The sequence below is a fragment of the Syzygium oleosum genome, unplaced genomic scaffold, assembly GCF_021117445.2.
Source record: "Syzygium oleosum isolate NSW1041296 unplaced genomic scaffold, Sole_v2.1 Sole_v2.10, whole genome shotgun sequence".
Taxonomy (NCBI): domain Eukaryota; kingdom Viridiplantae; phylum Streptophyta; class Magnoliopsida; order Myrtales; family Myrtaceae; genus Syzygium; species Syzygium oleosum.
This window is the reverse complement of record NW_026607494.1, coordinates 10,881,696-10,904,744: the sequence shown is the minus strand read 5'-3', so window position 1 is coordinate 10,904,744 and position 23,049 is coordinate 10,881,696. Positions and strand designations below refer to the sequence as shown.

The 23,049-nt window shown below is 42.8% G+C and overlaps 2 pseudogenes; both read right to left on the bottom strand.

The window, feature by feature from the left end:
* Positions 1 to 853: 853 nt before the first annotated feature.
* LOC115679857 (uncharacterized GPI-anchored protein At4g28100-like) lies at positions 854 to 3,314 on the bottom strand (annotated as a pseudogene).
* Positions 3,315 to 8,851: 5,537 nt separating this feature from the next.
* LOC115680003 (coumaroyl-CoA:anthocyanidin 3-O-glucoside-6''-O-coumaroyltransferase 1-like) lies at positions 8,852 to 11,188 on the bottom strand (annotated as a pseudogene).
* Positions 11,189 to 23,049: the final 11,861 nt, after the last annotated feature.

Below are 23,049 nucleotides of genomic sequence, written 5' to 3'. Positions count from 1 at the left end.
TCCATACCATTCCATTGTTTTAGTACCATAAAAAAGGAGGCTTTATGAGCCGTGTAGTTCTCTTTGAGAAAAACACCATCCTGCGGAAGTTGTTTTCTCGTCTGGTATGATTGTGCATATCGCGTCTATCCTCGTGTCCTTCACACGGCCTTTATCGAGTTCTACACTGCCCCGTGAATTTTTCTAGTTTTTACTTAGCGATCCCGTGACGGCACTGAATAATCAATCAAGCGTCAAGGCACGTCGCCTTAAGCCTGTGTAGATAACTTTCTGTTGTTTCAGAAACTAGAAACAGAAATGAGGAGACTATCTTTACAATATTCAAGTAGACTCATTTTGGACTTCGATTGAAATCAGAACACGAGCAATGTCGCATTCGTAGTGGCAACCGTATTAGGAATCGACGGTTCAACGATGCCTTCTTATTGCTCTGAATAGATTTGGATACACAAGAAATTTTTAATCTTATTGTCGCATGCGATCTCCTAATCTCGGAGTCCTTAGCAGTTCTTATGGCGTTTTGTATATAATCTTCTTTCCTTTGTACTAATTGAATGTGCAATTATTGTTATGACCTTTCTGGCCTCAATCTCGAGCTGAGAAGGTTGGTTTTTTACTCTTGTCGTGGAATTATACGCGACCAACGTGCTCGGCCTCGGAGACGGTGGCCTCTTTCCAGCTTTCACTTGTAATTTTCTGGCTAGGAAGGAATCAAACCATTCGCATTCCTAGGCATAAATCGCTCGTTTGCCGGAACATTCCCAAGATAACCACCCTTTTTGCGCTTTCCAACGCCGGAAAGGCTAAAAGTGTCCGTTCGCAATATACAGGATGGAAATTAAATGGTGCGAGATACGAACAGGTATACGTCGCCCATTTTCTTATAAAGCACCCGATAAAAAAAGTCCGGAGGTATGTCTATTGAGGACGGATTACATTTGTGTCGAATGATGTAACTGATGGAAAAACGATGCAAATGCAATGCGAGCAGTTCATCATTCAGCATGCATACTAACCTCCCCCTCCTTGACATGGAAAAACTTGGAATAATGGAGAGATCTTGCGCTCCAAAAAGTGCAGTAGTCGAAAGTCACGAGGACGCGAGCCTGTACGAGAAGCTTTTTGCATCCTTCGATGGTCCCTCGACAAACTGTTCTCGGGTCACGATGGGACCGCGCCGACCGTGTGATTCGATGTGATTCCAACGCGAATCATCTGTCGCATTTTGTTGTGGCAAAGAATGCAAATGCGTGCTCTTCTCTTTTTCCGTCCATGACAAGTGAAGTGACCAGCCCTCGTACCACATCTCTAATGTCCTAAAAATAAGGGACGCCTGAAAACGAGCTGAAAAATTTACAGCGGGCCGACGAAGAAAAAATTAGACAAATAGACCTCAAAACGACACCCCGTTCGGCCCGTTTTCGTCCTCTGCCTTCACGTGACCCAACATGGCCCCACCTAAGGGGGGAAGTCCAGCTCTGACACCACTAGGCGAAGACAGCTGCCAGCATGAGGAGGGGCAAGAGCGGGAAGGGAGGAAGGGGCGGCGGAGATGAGGACTGGGCCTCCTCGAGCTGGAGGGAATCGACGGCCAGCGGCATGTTCTCCTGGTCGGGGCTGCACGTGGACTGGTGGGGCGGGCGGGAGCTGTACATGAGGGCCCGGAGCACCGCCGAGACGGTGGGGATGTACGCCGTCTTGTTGCGGGCGAGGAGCCACGTCAGCCCCATGAGCTGGCAGTCCCGGTCGAACATATTCCTCGCCCGCTCGCTCGACTCTTGGTCCGTCGTCACGTTCTTGTATCCTCCCTTGAGCTGCAGAGATCAGCAAGAACCCGTTTCCGTTTTAGCAGCTTCATTCATATTTCTAAGCAACAGCAACGTTCGTCAAGAATCATATGGGTTCGCTTGGGAAGATGACAAGGTCGACTAATGGCATCATGTTCAACTAATGCATTGTCAGAAACCTTCGTTCTTTTGGGTGTTTGTGATGTAAAGGACATGTCATGTGATTTGGTTAAGAAGAGGTCGAGCCTTCCTCCGAGTCACTTTCATGGGCCTACCAGAATTGATTTTGGTTGCTTTCAAAACGGGGAAAGAACATGGTGGATCAGCCTCCCAAAGTGGACTTCGCTGTCACAGACCATCTACAACAGCTTGTTATTAGGATCATTTTGGATATGTTGCTATAAAGTATAGGTGAGATGTCTCCTCGCTAGCAGAATTCAAGATAGGTAAGAGCATGGGTTGCCAAGATAATCTAGGTAGATTAGATGTAAGTAAGCCTAGGTTGAATGCGTGATGATTGCTCCTCGAAGTATTTGTGTCGTGAAATTTTATTAGCAGGTAAACAAGAAATTAAAAACTGAAAGCAGTAAGGAATTAGGAAATGTACCTTTTGGAGGGAACCGAGGCACTTGGTGCAACCGGCGTAGGACGAGTTGCGGCAGTTCTTCTCCAGGTTCCTCACCGCGGCCGTCGGAGTGGCGTTGTGGAGCCCGGCCGAGACGTTGAAGGCGGCGGGGCAGCTGAGCGAGCCGATCTGGTGGAGCCGTATCCCGCAGAAGCACAGCACCGCGTCGCAGCTCGCGTTCGGCTGCGGGAGCCGCACGTTCTTGCTCTCCAGCGCCGACTGCAGCGAGTCCACGCACTTCTGCGAGTCGTCGGGCATCATCGGCGAGTCCTCCCCCTCCGGAGCCGGCGAAGCCTGGGGCGTGAGCTTGAGGGCCGACCTGGCGTGGGCCGCGAAGAGCCACGCGGCGAGGACGGGGCAGCAGCGGCCCCGGTCGAGGTTGCGGCCGCAGGCCTGGCTGACGCCGCCGAAGAGCTCGGCGGAGAGGTCGAGCTTGCAGATTTGGGTGTCGCCCTGGGACGGGAAGGCCGGGACAGTGTAGGGCTGGTCGCGGCCGGGCACCGTCTCGGCCAGGAGACCGGCCATGGAGCGCCGGAACGCGCACAGCAGCGTACAGAGAAGGAGCCACAATGCGAAAGCGATGGTGGGTCGAGGCATCTCTCTCTCTTTTCAGGGGATGGAAAAGGGTGAAAACTTTCTGGGGGTGCGATGATTAGAGGTGTTGACCGAGGGGAGGTAGTATGATACGGAATGCAATACGATCGGCAAGGTGCGTGTCTGTAGAACTGAGAAGTGAGAAAGAGAGGGACTCTATGTTCCAAATGAGTAGAAGGGTTTTGGAGGGACAGACACGGTGTGATATGGACGTTGTGGGAAGTGCAAGAACGAAGACAGAGCGATGTAGGAACAGTCCTTTTATCTCCGGTTCAAGAGGCAACGTGTGATGAGGAACAAAAGTTTCATTATATCTATATGGGCCCTTATGTACGAGATAAACGTCTCTTTCACTGCCGTTTGATGAATTATTTTCAGACGGAAAATGGTAAGGAAAGGAAGGGGAAGAGGAGTGGGTGAAGGACGGGACTGAGGAGGGGGGGTCCCCCTGCCATGCGTGGACAAACAGAAGAGGAGAAGAGATTCGTTGGAGAGAGGGAGAGAGAGGAAGACAGACAAGGAGAGGAGAGAGGAAAGCTGTCTGGGGATTTGGCACCTTCTGGTGCGTCCCTTTCTTCGCCTCCCTTTGCTCTCTCTTTTCTTTCTTCCACAAAAAGTGTCTTGCTTTTCAATTTTCCTGTTGCGAGCCCAGCACCATTGCGACTCAATTCCAGACTTCCTAGAGTGGCTTTTCGCGTTCGGGTGTCGACCTCGAGCTATGAATTCTTATCATATTGTATCATTGATTTCACATTTCTATTACATGTCCTAAAATATTCTCTCAACTTCTTTTTGGAGTTGTTAATATCTATATTTATCGAGTGTGATTTCCTTAATTTAAAAATTCATTACGTGTTAAAAGTCAAATATAGTGGATGTTGCACCCATTTCCGAATCCTGACGTGAGGTTGTCTGATTTTACTTTTCTTTTCTGATTCTTTCTCTCGCCATTTCCACTCTTAGAGATGACCCTAAACATAACATGGATCTCTAATGCAAGTGACCATAGGCAAGTGACGCAAGTGACCATAGCCAAGTGCTTCAAACTTGCTTACACAAGAAAATATATTTCAAAAAAGAGAGCCATGATGCTTGCAACTTTGAGGAGCTGCGACGACGAATTGCCATTCCCGAAAGAGTGCTGTCAATGGATTTCAATAACCATGACTCAAATAAAGCATTTCGAAATGGACGTAGAACTCTTGCGGTAATGTCAAGAGAATTATTAAGTCAGTTGTCACCATCCAACCTTTTTCATTATAAAAAAAATCTCTAAAATGACGCCTCATTCCTTTAATTACATCGAAAGGAACAAAAATTCCTTGGACAAACTTGTATCATGTGACCCTAACTTGATAATCCACAAAACCTGGCACCACTTGCTGCAAAATTAACAGAATTTCCTGGGAATGCATGACAATTCGATGACATTCATATTTTAGAAAATAATGTCACATGGGGTGGTCGTTCAAGCATGCATTTACTCAAAGGACTGGTACTGTGGGAACAATTGAAAAATAGCAAGCTTCCAAATCTAATAGGGGCATCTCAGAAACCTCCAACCAAATCGATATAAAAGACAACAATATTCTCTCTTTCCAACTAATGTCATTCTTTAAATATTCTCTTCCGAGTATATGACAAAGCATGACCATATACCTATTAGATTCCATCAAGAACATTATCATCTCGTATCATATGAAACACCACCACCATCATCCCACCTGAACCTGGTTGGAACTCTGGATTTCTCAACTGGTACTGAATGTAAAGTGTATCGTGTTTACTTTGCTCCTTCTGTTCTTACCAAAGTGCCTTTTGATTTAATCGCTAAGGCTAGCAGCTGAGGTAAACCCTATGGAAGGACAATGAAATGATCCAATCTTGAAAAATGGTCTCGAAGTCTAAACGACCCTTTTGTTTTTATCTAACAATGGAGCGTTTTCAATCAATCAAAAGAACTTGGGCGCTTTTCTGGGAGGGTCTCGACGTCAAGGGTGGACTTGCGATTTCGAACTAATCCAAAGTATCCTAAGAGCAAAAAAAGCACAACACGTCAAATTGCTAAGCTTAAAAGTGAATAATTTGCAGATGCAAACCGCCAACAAACGTAATCAAATCATGTGCTCCAAAACAAAACCCCCTTCTCTATATCCGTCTCAAGATCTCGCTTTCCCATGAGTTCGTTTCTCTGCGAGCTTGCTGTGCTGTGGCCTGACACAGGGAAAAGTGAGGGCTTAGCTTTGCGTTGGCTTCTTACAGGTATTATATATATAAATACACGTTGCTTTTCACCCAAAAGCCAGTGGGATTCAAAAAAAGAGGCGAGACTTTGAGAAGGGAGGTCGCGAAAGTGGGTGAAGAAAAGGTGTCAATCATGGTGTCGCAAGTCCGCGTTGACGGGCCCAATCTCGATGAGCTAAAAAAAACCAATTATATTACTCTACAAGTCCAGCCCTCGGTGCATCATAGTGTGATTTCTGTCGAGGCAAAAGACTTTCGAATTCACCTCTAGATAGATTTAGGGATGGCAGTACCCGTAGTCATCCATGCATCTGCCTTCAAAGCTTTTGGAGGCAAAAAGTTGACTTTAAGAGGTAAATTATCTTGACTCAGAAAGTCACTTTTGTTGGAGTGACCTTAAGAGGCCCAAATGCTGTTGTATAGTACAAGATACACACATGTGAATATTCATTGTGATACAATTGTCGCTAGCATTTGAGAATATTACGCAAAGCAAAGGAGGTATTTAAGGTGCAGTTCCATTAAATAGGAAAGGAACAAGAGAATTTGTAAAACTTGGCGTGCAACGATTGATTTGGGTGGACAGGACTACTGATCTTTTGATATGTGTTAAAGACTCTCACGCAGGAGAAAACGGGGAAAGGGAAAAAGGTTCGAAGCTACGAGCCTTGATTTCAATCCTTGTTTAAATAAAGAAGTCAACCTCTCCATATGAACCCAATAACATGAGCTAGAAATCTGGTTATATAGTTTGTGAACACATTATCATGCGTAAATCCTAGGAATTAGTCAAACGATTAGGATTTTGAATTGTGAGACCCTATTCATTCTTAATAAGAGTGTGGATGATTTGCCTTTAATTTGACATTAAATTATGAATGTAGTACAATTTGTAGGTATTATCTTCTTATGGCTACTCCGCTTTTGAAAAGTTCCAACTGTCAAAAGGAATATTTAACTAGGGAGTTGAAAATGGCTCTTGAAATTGTGGCTCCATTTGGTTTGGTATTTGGAAATTCTTTTGGGAAATGTAAAGACTTTAAGGTTAAATAGTTTTTTCGAAATGCAAACGGTATTTGGTAAGGTGTAATTGAAAAGTGCAATGAAAATCAACTTTTATCTAAATGTTGTTTGGAAAAAAATGGACTCATAAAGGCCTTTAGTTATATATTTTAAAAGAATAAATAATTAAAAAGAAAATCTATTTATGACGGCTGGACGCCGACGAGCCAAATTTGCAAATGTCGATCTTGGGTGGCGGTCTTGGGGTTGTGCAACCCTAGCGACGTCTCGCCAAGGTCGCGAGAGCTCAGTCGGTGTCAGATTTGGTTCATAGGCAGTCTGATTTGGCTCACTGGAGCACAGTGGAGGAGAGAGAGAATGGTGTATAATGTGAGGATAGAACTAAAATTTAAATAATTTATTGAGGTGCAGATGGGAAGAAAAAAAATCATCAATCCATAGAGATGGCTTTTCAATAATGCTGCCGACATTGTGTTTGGCACACTTTGCCAACGCTCTTTAAAGTTATAAAGACCCAGGCAAATGCAAGTGCCATTTGGAAAATGCAATTGTTTTCCTAAAGCTCTCTAAAGGCCTTTAGCTCAAAGCAGATTTGGAAGAGTTTTGGGCTTTCAACACTTATGGAATGCTAATACATTTTTTCCTTCCAACTTTGCCATCGCTAAACTTTCATAATTCTATAGATGCTCCTCGCATTACGTAATGTCACTAGCGGCTAGCCGGCCCCGACAGCAAAGGTTTGAGCTTTTTTTTTTAAAAAAAAACAAAAGTTTTTTACAAGTGTAATTTTTTCCAAACGATATTTAAGTCAAAAATTGCTTCCTAATGAATTTTTAAGTTTTTCACCTAAAGTGCTTTACATTTCCTCAAAGGCCTAACCTAAAAATCGAATCAAATGCACCCTAAGGATCTTTAGAGCCACGAAACCCATTTCCAAAGCCGAACTAAGTGCACCTGAAGATGGCGCACGAAAGAGGGACTTCGGTGAAGATATTTACTCTAGTCGTGGTTGTGGCGATGAGAAGCCAGTAAAAAAATTGTCAAACCCCATTAGAATTTGGAGATGCATTAGTCGTTTTGGGTTGTGGAGCCTACGCTGAATTTCTTCTCTTTCTCTAGCTGTGTATCTTCTTTTTCTCGTTTCTATGTTTTTTCTTTTGCTCTTTCTTACTTTGCTCAGAATTGGACCAATCTATGTATCAAACTGTCAGAAAGAATTTCATGCAAGTGATGGTCGCAACTAAATTCTTTTCGAATACAGTTTAACAGTGTTGATTTATATCGTTCTTGATTTTGTAGAAGCATTAGGTCCTTTTGCTCTGTTCTTTTAAAGAGCAGCTACAGCAACATGTCTATGTCCACGCCATGGAAGCATTTATGGCTTGCCGGGAGATTAAGCAGTACATCAACATTTCCTCAAATGAAGCTGTGTCGTTTTTTGTTAAATTTGCCATGGTTATCTTCTAAGTAGCATCGCCACCGACACGCGACACGCGACACGACACGCCGACACGTTATTTATCAAAAAATGAGAATTCCGACACGTTAGGACACGTTGTATATTAAATTTATATTTTTATATATTCATGATAAATTATCATTTTTATGATTATTGCATTCAAATTAATTTGATTCTAATCCATAAATAAATAAATAAATAATAAAAAAAAGAGTGTCCGACGAGTGTTGGTGTCCGACATGTCTGACATGACACGGAGGCCCCCGGAGAGTGTTCGTGCTTCCTAGGTTATCTTATCCTTTGTCTAGGTTGGATTTCAATTTTTGTTAAGAAAGCCATGTATGAATAAAGATTTCATTTAAAAAAAACCAACGTAGGATGAATTGTTGGAATTTGTCACCAAAAACACTTCAATGATCGTTTTTCCACCTGCGTTGCACACAAATGATCAATTGAAAAATTTTGGTACGGAAGTGTGCGTCGCACGAAAGATATAGCACTTCTGACATAATTTTTCCATTAGAAAACGACTATAGCAAGTTGGAAAGATTTTTTTGTGTGATTTATAATTCTACAAGTTCTCCCTAGTAGTTGATGCTTATCTTTCTTTTGCCTTGTTTTGAGGAATTTATATTCAATGCATACCACTAATTTGGGGAACTGGGGCCGACATCCTTACTCATTTTTCACTCTAATTTAGCAAAATATGTGCAACTCTCCATCAAATATTTATTTAATGGATAACAGCACAAGGTCTTTGTTCAATGTGTAATGTCGTTCTGAACTTTAAATTTGTATAATATGATCCCTAAACTTTGGTCCAACGTGATATGTGGTCTTTACACTTTTAATTTGTTTAATGTGATCCCTGAACTATTAGCAAATGTTTAATATAATCTCTAGACTATATGAAAACGTTAGAAATTCAAGGATTATACTGAATAAATTAAAAATTTAGAGATCACATTAAACACCCTTAAAGTTTAGAGACATCGTTGCATATTGGACCAAAGTTACTATTCGTGTCATTTTTCTTTGTATCATTTTGGCCCGATGATGAGTTCTAGAGATTCTCGCAAATTTTGTGCTCAAAAATTGATAGGAAGTCCTTACATTTGTGAATAAACTAAGGTACAAAGACCAATGTTGTAACACGCCATCTATAAGGACTGAATTGAAATTGACATGGCATTACATGAACTGATGTATATTAAAGTGGCATAAATGATTTCAATCCCTTTTCAAATAAAGAAATGAACTTCTCCAAGCCAACCCTAGTCATTGCCAACCCAACCTTCACACCACCATCCCCATCCCTGCTTTCTGTGAGAGAGATCACCCTCGATACATCGATGTGCACCACGTGGCTCTTCCTCGGACTCCCCCACCCAAAGTCCGTGTCGCACACCTTATGTCTCGACGACCTGGCCACCGTCACTAAGTCCCCATCGTTAGCTATTCTAAAGTCCCTTAACCATCTCTCCACGGCTCTCAATGCTCCACCCATCCCTACTTCCTTGACTTTCCTCCCTATAGCCCTCGCGGCATGTGAAATTTCACTTTTGTCCGAGAGTGTATTTCTCTTCTCCGAGAGAAAACATGCGTTCAGGCAATTCCCAAAGTATATCGAGGGTATCTAGTATTCGAGTCGGTCCCTGCAATCTGCAACGAAGTTGAAATAACAAAGTTTGTTGTCGCCGCTATCTGATGACGACGATTCCTCGTGATGCTGGTGTTCTTCGTCTTTTGATTTGTTGATGTATACCCATATGAATGCATTAGTCGCCGCGAATGTGGACAGGTGGGTTGGATCCGACTCCGAGTCAAGGTCGTTGTTTTAAAGTTGGCTCAAGATCTGCGCTTTTAGCCCATCGATGTGAGCTTTTCGAAGGACAAACGTTGCTCTCAACTTGTCCGCTACGGCGAGAAGACCTCCGCTCGGGCTCGGGCTCACACAACTCCACCAGTCTTTCAACAATATGGACTCGTGCCCATTCGGGTCTTTGATCACTCTCTGTCATGGAAAGGACTCAAGTCGTCCGACTCAACGCAAGATGGGTCCCCTCCGGACCTGTGAATGGACGTCCACGATTTCATGAAGTGATTGAAGGACCTCCCATCTGCCACTGCGTGGAGGAATTGGACCCCAATGCTGATGCCCTTGTTTGGTAACAGAGTCACCTAAATCATTATCCAACAAAATCCACGATAAGTTTCGAGTTTAAACTGGTATTTTGAGTTCGATGTTTGTTATCACCCTTGCATATTGATTGCACATAATCGAGGAAGACAATGTATTAGAAATCACGAGTGCTCTAGAGATATTTGTCAATGAAATCTTTATCATAATCTATGCCGGTTCTCATAAAATATGTCACTCGTTCTCAGCTTCTCATTTCACAGTATCATTTCTTTTTAAGCCAAACGAAGTACCTCATTTAATTGCTACAAATTTGGAATAGTACCGCAGTTTCATCTCTAAGTATAATTTCTACTGAAAATCTCATATATGACACGGCGTTTTAATGTTAGTTTGCGCACATCAACATAATGCTTAATCTATACTTCAAGTGATATGTATTAAATCTAAACGATGAGATCCTGCTTTAAACCTTGGACTCTCTTCATATAGTTACTCCTCTTTCATTTTCTTTTTATCTTTTTACATGTTATAGAGACTCAAATTACTCTTAAACCCAATATCCACTTTATATTTATGTCCGTATGATATAACTTTCTCGCTTGCGTTGTATCTTTGTTTTCTAACATCCAACATCCAATGGCATTAACTTTGTGTTGCAATAAGAAAACATATGTTGTTGCCAGATGAGCTCAAGTTATAGCATAGCATTATTATACTGAATTCACAAATATTCCAAACACAACTTTCAAAAAGAAAAATTTGATCCGCTCACTTGATATTGATACGAATACCAAATAATGAGAACTAAAAACAAGTAAATACGAACACGATCACGTGAGAACCAAACCATCACCGACTGACCTGAATCGCCATAAGGGGCCCCACACGTGCGCCGTCGGATTCATGTGGCGGCGGTAGGGGAGGCACCATAGGGTGGATTAGCGTGGCGTTGCGTGCCTTGTTGCTGACAAGCTCGGCGAAGTCGGCGGCGGACTCGGCAACGGTCAAGGATAGGGGTTGCCATCGGAGTACAGGATGTAGGGCTTCTAGGGCGGCGCCAGAGGGAGGACGAGGCTGGCGGCGAAGGGGAAGAAGCGGCGGAGACAGAGGGAGAGAGAGCGGACAAGGATCGGGAGGGTGGTCTGAGCGAAGGAGGGAGGGGACTGAGGGAAGTTGTAGAAGAAGAGGCGTTGCATGGGGCAACAAAGAAGCCACGGGATGTCGAGGAAGGTGAGAGGGGCAGCGGCTGTCGGGACTGAGTTCCCCGGCGGCGAGATATCGTAGCGGTGGAGGATCTTGATCTGCACCATCTCGTCGACGGTGAAGGGGAGATTTTCCATTAGGGAAGGAAGCCGCTTTATAGACTCACTATTGTGCTTGCATGAGGGCACAGTCAATTTTAGACGTTGGAATATTGTTTCAAAATAAAATAAAAAATATTTAAGAATTCATAAATGAAGAATACTAAAGACCCAATGCGCACATAATACAGATACATTGGACTTTCGATTTTTTTAAAATTTATTTCTTTTACCGAACGGTTAGCCATGGACTTGACTTTCGTTTGGGATGTCGAAAAGAAAATCCAGGAGGTATCCCCCACTCAATTTGTTTAAAGTTTATTTCTTTCAGCAAAAACGACGTAGTTTTCATTTCACGTAAGTCACGTTGGTACCATGTCAACACTGTTTGCTTTCTGGCGTTCATATAGACAGATTTTAAATGATTTTCATCGACAGAATTTTGACGAAGGGTAAATGTGTCATATATATACAAGTTCGGGATTTTTGGTATCACAGAAAAAAGTTTAGTATAAATATGTCACAGTGTGTATAGTTTATAATTTTTGGTGACTTTTTCCCTTTTAATTAAGGAATAATGTCACATTTTATTCCTCTCTTAGTGTTCGAAAATTAAAACCGCCCTCTATCATTTTTCTGTTAAAAAGCATCGTTCAACTTTTTAGAAAATGCCTCATTATAGTTTTTTTCTTGTTAATCGATTTTTGTTGACATGTATAGCAAAATTGTTGACACGAACGTCGAAATTTGCATATCGTGTCATAATTTGCTCAAAGATATTATATGATGTCAAATAGGCACAACGTTAAACAACATAAATGAAAACAAAAGTAAGAGATAAAAAGGAGTTCCATTGCAGCTACTATTGCGTGGGCTCAAGCTCAAGTTTGTGGACTCCATAGCCACTCGAGCTCATAGCCATGGTTGCTTAATTTGAGCTCGCAATAGCTATGGGCTTGAGTCGAGAAGCTCGCGGCGGTCATATCCTATAGATCCTTTCGAGCCACAAAGCTCGAGGACAAAGTTGCTCGATTTGAGCTCCTGACAATGGTCACTCAATTGGTGATTGCATGAATAATTTCGAGTTATAAATTTTGTACTGCTGTAGGTATTTTATGGGTATTCTTCACGTTAATCACTTTCCTTATCATATAAGGAATCTCACTATCATCCCCTGAAGGGCTATTTTCCTTCCTAATTATCGAAGGAAACCGGTTTCCTGGGGAAATTGGAAGGCAAGGGGCGGTGCTGTTAGCCAATCATTTCTCGTGTGCATACAATGGAGGTAATGAATTGAGTTACGTCTGGAAATGCGTGCATTCAATCAATCTAGAGCTCGTGTGCTTTTCTCGGAGGTCTCGACATCGCAGCTGGACTTTCTGGCTTTCAAGCTAAATCCAAGATATCCAAAGATCACGAATTGGTTTCGAGAAAAGGTACAACACGCCAAAATTGCAAAGCTAAAAGGGGGAATGAGTTACGGATACAAAACACCAACAAATGTAATCAAAGCATGCTCTAAAAGGAAAGCCTCTCTCTCTCAAAGTCTCGTTTTCCCTTGAGTTTTTTCCTCTGCGAGCTTTCTATGCAGTTTCCTTAGCACGCAGGGAAAAGTGATGGCTTAGCTTTGAGTTAGCTAATGGGACACAATAGTGAGGCGAGACTTGGATGAGATAGGGCCCAAAGTAGATGAAGAAAAGGTGTAACCAAGGTGTCGCAAGTCTACGTTGACGGGCTCAATCTAGACAGTTCTATAGCCTAACAAAAGGATTCTTTCATGCTAAACCACCATAAATGACATTTTTCTCTGTAGCTTCCGTACATAATGTCGAAACTTACAAAATCTTAAAGCTTCTTGTGCAGGGTAGATTCATGACTTGTAAAATTTATCCCCAGCGACAAAAAAGGGAAAAAAGGCAAAAAGGCTCGAAGCTGTTGTTCCTCGTTCCAATTATTGTTCGAGTAAAGAAGTGACCCTCTTCATGTGAACCCAATCTTTAGACCACCATGCCCAACCCTACAATATGCGATGAAGCCGAAGGGGCAAAGCTTGTCACGGCCTGCTTGTTAGAGACATTAGGAGATTTTCTAGATTTTCTTTGATTCTTTTAGATAGTCATTCTATATAGCTTATAAATAAGCTCATGTACTCTTCGTTAAAATTCATGGAAAAATATACAAACATTACATGATTTTCTCTTTTGCATTATTCTTATCTTAGTATTAAAGTCAGATTCCGCTCTAGTTATTTCATGTGTGTCCCCCTCTCCATGTGAACCCAGTCTTTAGACCACCATGCCTAGCCATACAATCTGCGATGAAGCCGAAGTGGCAAAGCTTCTCGCGGCCTGCTTGTTAGAGACATTAGGAGATTTTCTAGATTTTCCTTGATTCTCTTAGATAGTCATTCTATATAGTTTATAATTAAGCTCATGTGCTCTTCGTTGAAATTTATGGAGAAATATACAAAAATTACATGATTTTCTCTTTCGCATTATTCTTCTTTTGGTATCAAAGTCAGATTCCGGTCTAGTTATTTCACGTGTGTCCCTCATATTCATTAAATTTCACATGTCATTCCTCATCTGGCTTGCACGTGAGAAGGGGTGTTAAAATATTTCACATTACTTGAATGTGGGATTTATACACTCTTTATATACATGTAATCTTCTTTCACTTATCGGTTTAAGTTTTGGATTAGATATTCTAGCATAATATAAGAGCTTTTGTTGTCTAAGGAAATGCCCATCAAGTTATACAATGGTTGTAGCAACATTACGTCTATCATGTAAGTGTCCATTTTCCATTGAAACCGTTGGCCTTAAGTGCTGTTCCGACACCTTTTGCTACTTACCTTAAAAAAACCCAACACCAACATCAAATTTACTGCCCTCAGAAGAGCCGGATCCTAAAATTTAGTTGCGATCCGCTGTGGCACACGCCCACACCCACCACCATGTGCCGCTACCCTTCGGATCCACACGGCAACAACTTTTGTACGCTTGTTGACGTTACTCTCACGTTATCAGCCACGTCAACGACGCATCATATGCCAAGCACCTGCATGACACGTCCTTGCCATGTCTGCCAAGCCAGTAAACTTGCACAGTTAGTTGGTTCTTCCCCTGCAGACCGATCGGTTCAACATCCTCCAAGGTGCTGGTCTCTTCATGTTCTTTATCATTCTCCTGTATTCGCCGGTTAAGTGCATATTATGGATAAATTGGAAGTTTCGCTTCCCATTGAGACCATTTTGAATGGTTCAAATTCTATTTTATGGGCTCAACAAATATCAAGCTTGTGACATCCATGCACCTACTAAGACTACTGATGAAACTGTGGATAAATCTATTGAACGTTTGGCGGGGTGGGATAGCAAGAATTATCAAATCCTAAGGTCATTTTGAAACACTTTGATTCCATCTATAAGACTTCAGTTTGGTTGCTCAATATAGCAAAGGAAGCCCGGGATCTCCTTGGCCAGCCGATATTACACTTCTGACATGACCCATTAGCATAAGTTGTTAGGAAATCTGCATCGTATACAATTGAAAACAGGCTAGTTTGTTAATGATTTTTTATCCTCCACACATGTTATCTGGGATCAACTAGCCTTATCTGAGCCAAAATGGGAATCAAATTATGATGCTGGCAAATTTGTTGAATATCGTAAACGTATGCATGTTTTGCAATTTCTAATGGCACTTAATGATGAGTGTGAACTTGTGCAATCTTCACTTCTACATCGACATTCGTTACCTCATCTTGAGGCAATTATCTCATAGTTGTCGAGTGTGGAGATTTGAGTTGCTATTTTGAAGGTGCAACACACTACTTTGTCCACTTCTACGGATGTGGTGCTTGTCGCTTCCGCTTCTTCCTCATCATGCGAATGCTATTGTAGGCATTGTCACGAACATGGTCATCTTGCATCCAATTGTTATGGGCTATAACCTAAGCAACCTATGGGATGGTTAATCGATCTCAATATAGAGGTCTACTTGCACGCGGATCCACCACTACTACTACCATTGAGGATTTTCCCAATAACTCGTTTGTTACTCTAGAAGATTTTCATCCCATTTTTCGAGAATCTGTACTTCCAACTCATTTGTCCCACACACTTCTACTCTATCTATCATTCAAGATACTTCTGGTTGATGGTTCTTCGGTTCTAGCTATTGCAATCGCATGACTTCCAAATCCAATTTGTTTAAGTCATAATCATTCACTTCACAAGCACTTACTATTCATATAGCTGGTAACTCATAGATGATAGTTAGTCATATAGAAACATTTTGGCGTCCGCATAATCCTTTCCGAACACTTTCTTTTTTCCTAAACTCTCTTTAAATGGATTTCTATGGGACAATTATGCAAACTTTGTTTTGACATTCACCTCTTTCCTAAGGCTTGTTGTGTGCAAAATCCACAAACGTGATAGGCAATTGGGATAGGCCGTTAAGTGGGGGACCCTTTTCGAGCCCATCTACTTAAAGCTTCCAAACTCTTTTGCTAGTTGCACCGCCACAGTATGATCTAAAACTTGACATTTTCGATTAAGCATGTCAGTTGGGAAAACATCATTCCGATAAAAAAAAAAAAGTTGGGAAAACATCAGGTTTTACCATTTGATTTTTGTGAATCAGTCTCTCATGCTCTCTTTGATCTATTTTACTCTAACATTTGGGGACCATCTCCTAGTCTCACTCTGAAAGTATCTCGCTATTTTGTAATCTTTGTTGCACAATTCTTAGAGATATTGAAAATTAAGAAAGATATGGAAAATTTCCTCATATTTTTCAATGATCTCTAACACTTCCCATGCTCGATCATTATCTTGGCATGTGTTTTATCGTGATTTGACTCCGAGTTAGCTTTTTTATTCTTACACTGGTTTGAGATTGTCAGACCTCATTGGAGAAATGTTGCTCTTCCCTTGTCTGCGACTGCAAGAATGTAGTTCAATTTTTAGGTATTGTCTGCACACGGCTGCTCCGCTTCTGAAAAGCTCCAACAGCTCATGAGGAATGTTTAACAAGTAGTTCACAATGGCTGTTGAAATTAAGAAGCATTTGTATCTGTAATTTTGAACTTTCATATTGAGGGTTAATATGTATAAGAACATGCGTATCGAGAAAATCAATTTGTTCCCATGAAATATAAATTAAGAAAAATCACTATGCTCCCAAATTTAGATAAATTGTTTATTTTAATAATAATCACAATACTAAAATTAGACATGATCTAGGAGATGAATGCCCGACGACCAATTCACATGTGAGTGGAAATAAATATTGAAGGACACAATTTAAAATAAACCAATCATTTAAGTTCTTATTTTTTGTGTTTTGCCAAAAAATTATCTTTTACTATTTTTAAAAAACATATAGTTTATTGCAATGATACGAGTGATACAAGTTCATAAATGAAGTTTAGCTTGAGGCCGTGGAGGACCTTCACATCTAATTTTCATATGTAAACTTACTTTGTGTATTAATTTACCTCTTCTTCAAATTCAACCGTTGTTTATTTTTCCTATGCATTTAGATTCTAGAAATTTTCAAATGCTGCTTTTGAGTTCATGCATGGCAAAGAAAATTTACTTATCGATTATGATTATTTTAATCTCACTGAGTTTACATTCATTTTTCTGTTCGTTTCAAAATACAGGAATTGATTTGTTATTCCAAAAATTTTCCTTTTGCAATTATTTAGTTTATATAATTAAACTAGGTACATGCTCGGGCCATTATCGTTTGTATTGGAAAAGCTGTGGTTTTATCTCAAATTAGTAAACGATTATAGCAAGTTGAGAAGATGTTTTTTTTTTTTCTGGGATTTGAAATTCTACAATTATTAGTCAACTTCTAAAAGAAGTTGCTAATTTGTCCTCTAATCCATTGCTTCTTCCTTGGGCGTGAATCACTTTCTAGAGGCCACAATTATTGGCCCATACAAGACAATTTCATTATTAGTTCAAAGCTCTATTATTGGGGATTGGTCTTCATTATTGACCAACTTATCCAAGAAGTTAGCAATAATGCACAAATAGTCAAGTGATCTTGTCTTCTTGTCCAAGAAGCATGCTAGGAATGAATCATAATGTCCAATAATTGAGTCACTGCTTAGTTTTAATGGCACTTCTTTCTTTGGACACCAAGATTTCACTAAACTTGGCTTGGCAAAGAACTAAGAGAATCAAGGTTTCAGGTGCCTTAAATGATCAACCCTCCCATTAGAAATTCGAGGTTCGGGGCCAAATAATGTCCAATTGATATTGAACCAAAATTTGGAATGACCAAGTACTGAACTTGCTCGGACAAGCCTGACCGAGCACAAATTAGCCTGGACGGGCGCTGTGCCGGGCAAAGAGCTGAGCTGCACGAGCGTTGTGCTAGCCATTGCACGTACACGGTGCCGGGTGCTGCACCGTACGTGGCCTGGTCAGTCAGGCCACTCGGCATAAGGCCAAATGCAAGGGCACAGAGCCGAATGCATGCGTGCAGAATCGAGCCGCATGAACGGTGTGCCGGCACAAGGCTGGGCCACATAAGTAATGTACCAAGCGCATGTGCGGAACACAAGGACGAGGGATCAATTCATGGGTCAAACGCGCGCAAATCCCAAGGGTGGTACAATGCATGGCCCGCGGCCAGGTCAGATTGGCACGGGACTAGGTCTGTCACGCCCCGAACCCTACGGCGCGCGAGCATCCCAACCGAGGTCGAATTTGTGCGACGTCCCAAGACGCATCGCCGACCCAACACCCAAAACAACGAATCATGCACACGCGGAAGCAACATAAACACCCGTACAATATAAAACCACATGACCGCGGATAACACATATAACAAACAACATTATAATATACACTTGCATTAACATCGGGAAACATATACAATATTCATATACAGAAAATACATACCATCAATCAAAAGCGGGTTAACGGCCACTACTAATAAAAAGGGGTAGGTGGCCAGGCGGTTAGACTACTATCTAAGGTGGGCTCCGGTCAAAAAGGTACTGGCCGGACCTACTGAGGCTAAGGCTAACCCTACGGAACCCAGTCCGAGTCGGATCCCGAGGACTCGGAAGACCTATCAGACGGCTCGTCCTCGGAGTCCATGGAATCCAGTTCGGACTCGGCCTCTGCTGGCTCCTCCTCTGAATCCACCTCCTCAGGCTCGGGGTCCTGCTCCATAGGCTCTGGCTCCTGATCCGACTCCATCGGCTCCCGATTAGAATCCCAGTCCACTGGCTCCTCGTCCATCGGGTCAGGCTCGTCAACCTCCCAGATAACAGGCCGGCGGCCAGAACTAGAACTCCCCTCGGACGTGTACTCGGGGATTGCCAGGTCTCCATCCTCACACTGGGGATCTACCTCACCTAGCCCGTTGAACGGGACGTCAAAAGTCTTGAGGGGTCTAAAAGTCCCCGAGTAGTCCCTAAAATACCAAGCAATATACTCGTGGGCCTGGAAGTGCTGCGCGTCCACATCGACCCATACTGTGGTAAAGTGTCTAATATAAGTATCCCCGTTCCCTACGGGGTACTCGGTCACGTCCCGGTCTATCTGAGATGGAATCCTAAAACGTATAGGAACCTTAGACATCTTTAGGGCCGGGGTCTGAAAAGTTGGGTTTTAACAATAATGAGAACGAGTCTCAGCGAGTAAAACCCTCTAAACCTAAACTAGGCTAACATGCACCTCCTGACATGCAAAAAAAACACAAATAACCAGTAACGATTGACAATCAATTGACCCAAGCCCTCGGGCCCAGATCGAGCACACAATTGACCCTGCAGATTAGGCATAATATAATCGCAACAATGGCACATACGCGAACATACGCAGTCACACGTACGCCATGCACATACTCATGCTCCTTGATGTTGGCCTTACACACGGTTCACCGATGAGCGCATACTCGCACACCTGCCAATGCACTCTTGCACACATATGCCATCAATATGCCCATGCTCGTGATCCGGCTCAATTATGGACACTTGCACACTGCCAATTTCTCATTATTAATCGACCCGCGTAAAACGCATCAGGTCCATCAATCAATACCAATACTTCATGGCCCGCGTAAAACGCATCAGGCCCAGTGTCTCTAGCCCGCGTAAAAAGCATCAGGTGCAACACCGATCTCCATATACGAACCAAAACCCGCGTAAAACGCATCAGGCTGGCCGTCTTCCGGTAATCCGGGCATCGTCCCGCGTAAAACGCATCAGGACGGGTTCAATACCCCATGTAAGACGTATCAGGGCTTATAGTGATCACACGTGCACACAGCCAATTTTATCTGAACCCCGCGTAAAACGCATCGGGCAATTAAGTGATCACAAGCTCATGTCAAGCACCCATACTCGCACAATTCTCGCATCACGCCAATGCACAGCATGCGAAATGCGTGGCCATGCGGTCCGGCACTCGAGCAATAACACGATGCACAATGAGCATCCGATTCCAATGTAGGCACATAATCACTAAATGCCAGAATGCCACGACGTGCTCAATTCACCACGTAACAAACTCAATGTGTCACATTAACATACTAGCGTGCCCAATTAAGCCAATCAATTCAATCTTGCATGGCTCATAATTCACACACATAATACACGCGATCGGGACAACATAATTAGGCACATACGAGGCCCGCCATGCTAGTACATTCTCGGCTACACTAGGCATGTGACATGGCACAACGAAATCAATGCCCAATCAAGTATAAATCAACCACCAAAATGGACAATTCAAGACATGCTCGGAATTCCACAATTGAACCCTAAATTAACCAAACTCGGGCCAATTAATTCCACCATGGGCAGCCACCTACCCGAGCATTCTAGGCCATCACTCCGCCTCCAAATCAACATATTAATCCACCGAAATCATCACAACACCAGCCGCTATGATCAGCCCACTAATTACCCCTAAAATTACGCTAATTAACCACTAAAATACCCTAGACCTATCTAGAAATGCTTAATTAACCCAACTAGGGTTTAGAGGTAATTACTCACCTAATCCTAAGCTCCAAACAAAGCTGAACAGGTGGGAGGACAACGGCTGGTCGCCGGTTCACGGCGGGGCAAGCGGCGGCGCCGGCGGCGCTGGCGACTCCTACGGGCGGCGAACGGCGGCGGCTCACGGTCAAGGGGGCTGGTTCGGTGGTGGCTGAGGGTGGAGAGAGGGAGTGACGAGGGAGTGTGGGCGGTCGGTCGGTGGTGGCTCACGGTCACGGGCAAGCGGCGGCCCCGGTGTGGCGCGCGGCGGCGGTACTCCTCCGGCGAGCGGCGGCGGTACTCCTCCGGCGAGCGGCGCGCGCGGCCGAGAGAGGGAGAGAGAGGGAATCGGCGAGAGGGGGAGGAGAGGGGGAGCTGGCCAGCTTGGAGGGGAAGAAATGAAGGGGGGGAGAGAGAGAGAGAGAGAGAGAGAGAGAGAGAGAGAGAGAGAGAGAGAGAGAGAGAGTGTGTGTGTATAGCCTTGAGAGTGAGTGGAGTAGTTGACCAATTTCTAAAAATTCCCATCTTGCCCTCACACTAATGGGTAGGATCAAGTCTAACTAAAATATTTAGGGGCAAATTAGTCCTAGGATTTTCTGAAATAATAGGGCTGGACAAGACCATAATATCCTCCAATTAATCCTCAAAATTCGGAATACTATTATAGGGCATAAGGGCAAAACGGTAATTTTCCGGTCTCGGGTCAAATTTTCAATTTTCGACTCTACCGATCCCAAATATAATGGCCACACTAAAACGACGTTGTCCTTGCAAAATTAGTCGCGTACGTCCACGAAATTCGACACCGAAGTCCGGACTCAATTCCACAATCGATTTCGCTCAAATGCAATTTTAGCGTCTCTCACTAACGGGCGGCTGTTTAGGGGTTACGCGTATCGACCTAGGGTTACTCGAGTCATGACGGTCTCGATTTCCCAGAAAACACGAGGATTTATCACTAGTTCCGAGGGTCGCGATCGTTCGGAATAAGTTCGGGATTATTCGCCGCGTGCACTCTCGGTCGTGCGAAATCACCCGCGATCCGATCGTACGTCGTTGGCCAAACTAAATCCGTCACTTTCCTCGGACCAGCCTACATTGGTACAAAATATTCCCTTGTCGTTTCTTGGAATCGGACTCAATTCACGGTCGAGTTCTTGGGTCTACGTACCGATTTCCTAGTTAGCCATTCCCTATTGGTCAGTATCCCGAGAATGATCAATTCCGGGAGAGACTTACTAAAACGAATGAGAAATACGTATCCATTTTATTGATCACAAAAGTGGGTCGAATTCAGGACGTTACAAGGTTTAGGCCAGAACTAATGGGCACAAGGCCGGGCACAAGGCCGGGCACAAGGGTTGGACACAATGGTCGGCACACAGATGAGCACAAAGCCGGCCCGTGGCTTGACTGATGAGCATACGGCTAGTCCACGGCCGGGCGACAGGCCCGGCACATGGCCTACCTAATTAAACACAACGATCCATGGCTGATTCGCGACCAGTCCATGTTCGAGCATCAACGATCCATGGTCGACTCTCGGTTGTCATGTAGCCGCGTGGAATTGAACACAACGGAATAGGTCCATGATCGCTAGTGACCGGTGCATGGTCGAGCGGAATCACCCGTGACCGACACATGCCCGCACGACACCGACCCATGGTCGTCCGGATCGTCCCACTAGCGACTGTTATGGTTGAAAGGCCAATCCATGGTCGAATCCCTCTAATCGACTTGCGTGACGAGAAGGTCTTTTCGTTGTCGACCTCTTGGCCTATCCATGAATGATCTTTCGATCGAACCATCACCAACCCTCTAGATACCCGTTTCGACCATACTAGCCGATCCATGACCGATCCTTGGATCGATCCGCACACTAATTCCATGGCCATCTTCTTTTGGTCATCTCGGTCCAAATTGGGGATGTTACAATATGAACCCAATAACATGAGCTACAAATCTGGTTATATAGCTTGTGAACACATTATCAAGTGTAATTCTTTAGAATCAGTCAAACGATTGGGATTTTGAACTGTGAGACCCTACTTATTCTTAAACAGAGCGTGGATGATCTACCTTTAATTAGACCTTTAATTATGAATGTAGTACAATTTGTAGGTATTATCTTCTTATGGTCACTCCGCTTTTGAAAAGCTCCAACAGTTAAAAGAAATATTTAACTAGGGGTTGAAAATGGCTCGTAAGATTAAGGCTTCATTTGTTTTGCGAAAAATGAATGATTTAGAAAATATTTTTCTAAAAATAAACGCTTGTATCATTTACAAAAATAAATGAACAAAAAATATTTTAATCATCAACGAAAATGTTTAGGCATAAATTGTTGTTGATAATAAAAAAAAATTTATTGACTAATTATTTCAAGTGATAGAAACAATCAATTTTAGGAATATATTTTCCAAATTATTCATTTTCCACTAAACAAATGAAAAGAATTTGTCTTTGTAACTTTAACTTTCATATTGAAGGTAAATATGTATACAAATATATGTATTGAGAAAATCAACTTATTCCAATGGATTAAAAAAAATCACTGTAATCCCATATTTGGCGGGGGACTTTGCTATAGTCAAAGTGAGGGAGTCGTTGGAAAAATATTAAATAATATGAAAAATAAGAATGGTTGGAAATTTGTCGAAAAGAATGAGAAAATAATATCAATTGTGTAAGTTGTGCAAGCACCATTTTTAAGGATAATTCCTCCCTTTAAAGTACGAAACTTGGTGCAGTAGGCTTTGGCGGCTATCCTCCCAAGATACAATGGACATTTTTCTTTATTCCGCACATAGTAATATAAGGAACAGTAACAGCGTTATGTGTATAACCTGACAAAG